Raw genomic sequence first — 7,466 nt, 5'->3', positions numbered from 1 at the left:
TCCAGGAGGACACCCGTTTGAAATACTCGTCGACAAAGCAAATCAATATCTAATTACAAGCGGCACATTACGGCGCTTCGACAGGGGAACGGGGGAGAGGCCTTCCCTTCCTCTTTAAACCCAAGGCTCAATAACACCGTGTAGATTATTTCTTCAACCGTCATTTGCATGCCACCCCAGTAATGGCCCCCTCACTTTGAGAATCTCGAAAGTCAGCACTTTTTAAAGGACGGAGATTTGTCTTGCCGCGGTCCATCACTCAGCCTAAGCTGCATTCGATTTACACCACAAAAAAGGTAATAACGTTGCCGCTGAAGGTATGTTTGTCTTGCAGAAATTTAAGTGCCATTCTCTTCGGCTCCCAATTGCTTAACAGACGCTGGTTTTTTAAGGGTAAAGTGAATCATAACAACTACGCTCAATGTAAAGAATCCATGTGCAATATTCTGTTTAATAGGGCAATTCAAAGCAGATGACTCACTTCTGTCTTTACAAAGTTCTCAAGAACAATAAAATGAGGAGGAATCACAGATTATTATTCATTTACATCTATACACGCCAAAAGTAGTGCTTATTCAAATGGAGTCTGGTGGAGATATGCTGCTCTATACACGCTAAAAGTAGTGATTATTTACATGGAGTCTGGTGGAGATATGCTGCTCTATACACGCCAAAAGTAGTGATTATTCAAATGGAGTCTGGTGGAGATATGCTGGCTCTATACATGCTAAAAGTAGTGATTATTTACATGGAGTGTGGTGGAGATATGCTGCTCTATACACGCTAAAAGTAGTGATTATTTACACGGAGTATGGTGGAGATATGCTGCTCTATACACGCTAAAAGTAGTGATTATTTACATGGAGTCTGGTGGAGATATGCTGCTCTATACACGCTAAAAGTAGTGATTATTTACATGGAGTCTGGTGGAGATATGCTGCTCTATACACGCTAAAAGTAGTGATTATTTACACAGAGTATGGTGGGTTTGGTGATGGTGATGTTGGGGCTGACACAAACATTTAAAACATTGAGTCCAGGATGACAAAAGAAAAGTTACCCTTTAAAATAATCTAGCAATCTACTATTTAATCTGCAATTCCCTGTTTTCTGTTGGTTTTTAATATGTGTGAAAATGCTCCCATCTTAAATTAAATTGGCAGTAGACGGGCCTGACCAGACGGCGGTCGGCATACTCCCGCAGGCTGATAGCTGTCAGACCACGGGGGAACACTATCACATCTGCTGGGATAATTAAACAGTTTTGGATATGCAGTGACACCACATCTAACAGAGTTCACTAACAACGTCCTGGCACATGGACCAGCTGCTTTTTTTTAAACATCATTCTGCTCAGGTAAAGGGCAGACGGACCACTTCCTCCAAAGGATGGAAACATCTACAACATGTGCGTTTCGGTGACACACGGGACAAGACAGGACACTTCAAATCAATCACAGCAAGAAGTGAAGGGCAAAGTTTGGGACCAAGGTTTGGTTCCTTGTTTTAGAGAGACTATTGTTGGGAGGAAGACAAGCGCTGGAGAGGCTCAGGCTCTGTATGCAGCAGGAAATATACTGGGACGAGCCGCTGAAAGGAAAGCAGATCAATATAATTTTACTGGATGATCTTCAGACAAAGTTATTGCTTTATCGAGTGCAATCACAGCTAATGCTCCTTTACAGAAACAAACAAGACACAAATGTGACATAAATCTTGAGGATGTGAATGACTGCAACTCGTAAATCTTTCACAGCTGAATGGGCAACAGTCAAAGGTCGTTGTGACCCTCTGCTGAGCGGGGACTGAGACATTTTCCACATTTCCAATAAGTCACCTCTGTCGATAGAGAAGGTGGAGAAAGTTCACACAGTCTCTGCAGAGGATGAAGCTGCGTACAGTCCTGTTTGGACGGCTCCATCTATCAAGCACTAAAAGTGAAGCAGATCCGCGTCGGGTCATCCCTCTCCTTGTCACAGCATGAGAGTATGCGAACATGAACATAAATCTTCACCCTGTTTTGCCACAGAGAATTAACTTGACGCTTTGCAATGATCCCCGGCAACAGACAGTTCTCTTGATATTTATAAATCAGTGATTGCACACGCTACATCATCTGATTATACATGTCGACTGTTGCTCTGCACACATTGGCACCACCAGGAGGGGGGTGAACGGGTTTGGGCGGATGTCAAATCCTCTGCATGTACATGATGGAGTACACAAATGATATACTGCGTGCACTAAGTCTCCATGTAAATGGACAATAGATGCAGCAACATGTCAAGTGATAAACTCACCTATTATTCTCCGATGATGTGCGTGAGGATGTTGCTGCTTCCAGATGGTATTCAGCAAAGCACAGACAAATCAATGCAGCAATCTTACTGTCAAGTTCATACTTCAGCTCTTTGCCCAAACTTGAAAAAGGCCTGAATGACGCAAGGGACAAAAACTATATTGTGACTTCTTCTTTATTAAATTCCATTTTAGTTTGACTAAGCTGGATTTCAGTTCGTAGGTAATGATAGGTGTAAGCAGTAGAAGCATTACTAACAGGTTGATAAACGCAAAACCAAATATGCATTACAAAAAGTAAGGACATTTAAAAATTAAAGATGTCGGTTTTTTGCAGTCAGTGTAACCACATTATGAATAGTTATAGGAATTAACTAAGTCTAGGGAAACACTTCACCAACCTGATCTTAATATATGAACTGAAAACGAAACATTTTCAGTACAGTATGAATGGAATCAATTGTCCATTAGATTGCCATCTATATTAACCCAAAAAGCATTATCAAATTTCAACACAAATAAACAACTGGCAACATTTTACACAATGTCCATCTCCGTACCGGTTGCGTCTCCAGTTTTCTCAAATGATGAGCTGCAGGTGTCTGAATGCACGTCTTCTTGTCAAGGAAGTAATTTCAGTGAAATGCTTTGTCCAAAACATTCACATAGGTGCACCAGTTTAAATGTTCCCTAAGGAAACAAAAGCAAATGATGGGTTCCAACAAAACATGCATTCTGTTGCCCACTGCTGGTGTTTTATCTTGCAAGGAAGTTGGAAAGGTCAATGCTTGTGTTGTTTACTGTCTCTTTAAACCTAGACCTACCTACGTGTAACAGGACCACCAGACAGTTTCTACCTATGTTCTAGGACTTCTAGAAACAGGAACACCAGACAGTTTCTACCTATGTTATAGGACTTCTAGAAACAGGACCACCAGACAGTTTCTACCTATGTTATAGGACTTCTAGAAACAGGACCACCAGACAGTTTCTACCTATGTTATAGGACTTCTAGAAACAGGACCACCAGACAGTTTCTACCTATGTTATAGGACTTCTAGAAACAGGAACACCAGACAGTTTCTACCTATGTTATAGGACTTCTAGAAACAGGAACACCAGACAGTTTCTACCTATGTTATAGGACTTCTAGAAACAGGACCACCAGACAGTTTCTACCTATGTTATAGGACGTATAGAAACAGGAACACCAGACAGCTTCTACCTATGTTATAGGACTTATAGAAACAGGAACACCAGACAGTTTCTGTCTCTCTGGCAGGACGGAAACACTCACGTTCTCTGGGGGGGTTCTGATTGGAATTTACTGTTATTTCAAAAAAGGTCTATCTCCGTAGGGATCCTCTCCATAATGTTGTCAGACACGTAGACCAATAATATGTCTGTCAGCAGCAACAACAGTTAGAACTCTGACCATTAACATTAAATTGCAGCTTGTTTCTTACTTATTACTGAAACAACTTCGTATGTATGTATGTGCCTGAATAGGCACAAAAACGTGAAAACAGGGTCCTGGTTGACAAAAACTGGATTTGCCTTAAACAAGTGCTACTTGAAGTAGCCAAGAAAACTGTTATATCACAATGACATTGGCCAGGGAAAGGCTTGCTGTTTTCGAACGCTCTCTGCATGCTCATGAATGCATTTTGTAACATCTACACTCTATATGCAGAGGGGTCAGTCCCAATCTGAAGGGGGAGGAAAGAAGGGAGGGAGCTCTGTTCAATCTTTCCCACTAAATTACCTCGGCAGATATCAAACAGAGTCCTTCACTGCTGCTGAATGATAATTGTAGCCGGCTGCCAGGACCAATACTCGGGGGTCATCTGTGGCAGAGAGGCTGGATGCCGTGAAGAAATTACCGCTGCCTCTCTCTCCACTCAGTCTTTTTCTCTCGCTCTACTCTGTCTCTCTCTGTCTTTTTCTCTCCTTCTGCTTTGCTTTTGGAACACACAGCTGAATACCAACCAAACCTCCAGCAGTAGAAGAGATAATGACTCACAGGTGTGGTGTGAAGATGATCAATGGACTCATATTTATCAAGCGCCTCAGAGCAGGAAATGAGTTCTGATTATACATTTTCAAGGTGATACATATTTAGTTCTACTTTAAGTTAGACTTATAGAAGCATGGTATCATCTCTTTTTTAAATGAATTACATGCAATACACAAAATCCCATTAGCACATTTTAGCATGCTGTTTGCATGTTGTTACCACATTGTTTGCATTTTTTAAATTATAATTATTATTTATTAGGGACCATATAATATTTTAAACAAATGGTGCCATTTGATGCATTGTACCAGAGTTAGCCACAGGCTAATTTCCATCTGCAGCCCTGCGGTTAGAACCCTGTTGGCATGTTGTTAGCACAATGTTTGCATGAAACATCATTATTGTTGCCCCAGGACCACAGAGTGGACAGGGCACATTCATGTCTTCCCCATCCTATTACCACACTATGTTATCCAGCTGAAGAACTACCCCGCCAACGTCTCAGTCAGGTGGAGAAACCGGACTGTTAAATAAGAGCCAAGCTAACAGCCGTTGTTTGTGGAAATTAGATCATTTAAAATGTCTTTTTTATTGTAGTTGGACATAAGCAAAAAAAGACCAGCTATTTCATAAAACATGTAACTTGGTACCAAATGGATTCTTACAGTCAATAATTAAAAGTCAGAGTATAACCCTTCAATTAATAATGTCTATTTCACTTTACACAACTCGGCAGTGTCACCAAAAAAAGAAAGCCAAAGTCCGGCATGGAGAGGCTGAGTGAATGTGGTCTGGACTCTGTGGAGCAGAGTCATAGCTCCAGACACACTGAAGAAGGACAGAACACCTGCACTGTGATCCAGGTACACCCCCACTTTGGAGGACCCAGGACCTGAGACGCGGGTCAGGACATTATTGTAAAAAAATGCATAACTGCTATTGTTACGATACATGGCCCAAGATTTGTCATTTTGTCCAAATCTATTTTCGCTTCCTGCTCTGCTGATATTCTTGTATGCAACTGCGACAAGAACTCCCCCCCCTTTGCTGTCCACCTCCCAGTAACAACGTCCAGTCAGACTCTCTCAACTCAGGACCTGATGACATCCCGTGAATCTGTCTGGGTGACTAGGACATACCTGTTCTTCCCACATAACTGTTACTGATTTATTCCCCTCAGATAATAACAGCCATGTATCGGCTGTGCTGGGATCCAGCGTGATGTCACGGGAATACTTTGAGAACTCAGATCTGGTCCTGGGCTCTGGTACTGGCAGTGAAACGTCCACTCTAGTCACTGCCAATGAAACCTTTGGCCTCTTCTCTCTCAGGACGTCCTGTAGTTTATCTCCGAGCTCCGACACGGCCGCTGTCACGTCCTCAAAGCAGCTCAGAGGACGAATCTGGATGCTGATTGGCTAAGTGGTGACAGTGAGGGGTAGTTGTGTAGAGACTGGTTGTGATCCTCTGTGTGCGAGAGCCTCTTCAGCTCAGTGATCTCCTGCTCCAGCTTCTCCTGAAGCTCTCGGACTCGACTCCCTTCACGTTCCTGCTGGGATCTGACCTGCTGCTTCACATCAGAGCTTCTTTTCTCCAGGAGACGGATCAGCTCAGTGAAGATCTTCTCGCTGTCCTCCACTGCTTCATCAGCAGCGCGATCGATGGCCTCCGCCTCCTGTTGAAGCAGCTTCACACCTTTCTCTCTGTCCTGGATTCTCTGCTGGATGTTGAGTCGACTCCCCTCCAGCTCTGTCTGCCTCTCAGCTGTCTCCGCTGCAGCTGAGACTGTGTCGTGGTCTTGGTTGTCCTCCTTCAGCTCCTCCACTAAATCTGCTAACGTGGTGTTGTTCAGCAGGACAGGCCTCGGCGTGAAGGTCTTCCTGCACTGAGGACAGCTGGAGGCGTGCTTAAGATCTTCCTCATCCCTCAAGCTTTTAATACAGTTCCTGCAGTAGCTGTGTCCACAGGGAGAAGACCCCGGATCCTTCAGTGGACCCAGACAGATGGAGCAAGTGAAAGGTTCCTGGTTTCTCCGCGCCATTTCACCTGCTGGGATTTAGTAAGCATGAGATCAGTTATAAGCAATTATTAAAAGCTATTTTAACAACCTGGTCTCTCTTCAAGGTTTGAGCTTGGAATCGCAGCTTGATTACCAATTGTTCTCATGTTGGTCATCTGCTTTTCTCAAATCAACGTGAGCTGGACTGAGCTACATATCACACTGGATTGAAAATTAATGGTTTTGACAAATCAGTTGTAGGCATTTCAAACAAAGTGCCCGGTTTGTTCAATCGTTACAAATCATGCAGGATATGTTTACAACATGTGTTGTATTACATTGAAGTAGCTATAGAGAAAAAAGGTTTGAACCCGTGAATTGCCGCTTGCAGCTATTATTTTTATTGTTATTATCATATTTTAAATAGCTTCCTGTGTTATAGCAAAACCAATTGCCCACCTCACCATGGCAACACCATTCTACAAAAATGTAAAAGCTCTGCTATTTGGCACCGTGTATGTCTCGACATGCTGCTAACCCAATACCCTCCAAATACTAAATAAAAAGGGATAAACCTTTAATAAACCTATTAAAACCCTTTTAATAAAATATGCATAAAATAGAGCAACGCCGACTTCCTTTTTGGCAAGGAAGAGCAATGGGGATACCAATTGTTAACAACATTGGAGCAACTATGTCCAAATTAGGAGCTTCTACGCATCAGGTGGCGCTATGGAGTCTCGCAATACTCATAGGTTTTGATGCATACGCCAACTTTTGGTGAGATTGAGAATATTAAAGGCGCCAAAAATGAGGTCAAAGACTAAATCTAATAAGGGGGAGCTGCAGAGCCAACATGCCATGCCCATGGTTAATACCAGATTGAAGTAATTACTAAATCGGCTGCAAGATAGATAGATAAGTGCAATGCTCCCACTAAATTCGTAATAACTTTATCCCACTCTGGCGTGCAATGGAACCTGCTGGCCACGCACAAAGGCAAACTTTGCAGTTTTCACCAGGTCTGATGTGTGCACATTTTTATGAGTATTTGAGCACTATAAGCCCCTCAAATATCAAGTTGCACAATAGAAAAATAATCCTTTCAAAAACAGGTTCCTTGCACTGTGTCAGGGCAACACTCTAAACTCA

General features: G+C 42.6%; 1 pseudogene; it reads right to left on the bottom strand.

Annotated features, from left to right (window-relative positions):
• Nucleotides 1–4,969: 4,969 nt before the first annotated feature.
• Nucleotides 4,970–6,364, bottom strand: LOC116674040 (tripartite motif-containing protein 16-like; annotated as a pseudogene).
• Nucleotides 6,365–7,466: the final 1,102 nt, after the last annotated feature.

Source organism: Etheostoma spectabile, chromosome 24, assembly GCF_008692095.1.
Source record: "Etheostoma spectabile isolate EspeVRDwgs_2016 chromosome 24, UIUC_Espe_1.0, whole genome shotgun sequence".
In the NCBI taxonomy this organism is placed as follows: domain Eukaryota; kingdom Metazoa; phylum Chordata; class Actinopteri; order Perciformes; family Percidae; genus Etheostoma; species Etheostoma spectabile.
Note: the sequence above shows the minus strand (reverse complement) of the source record. Positions and strands in the feature narration are given on the sequence as shown.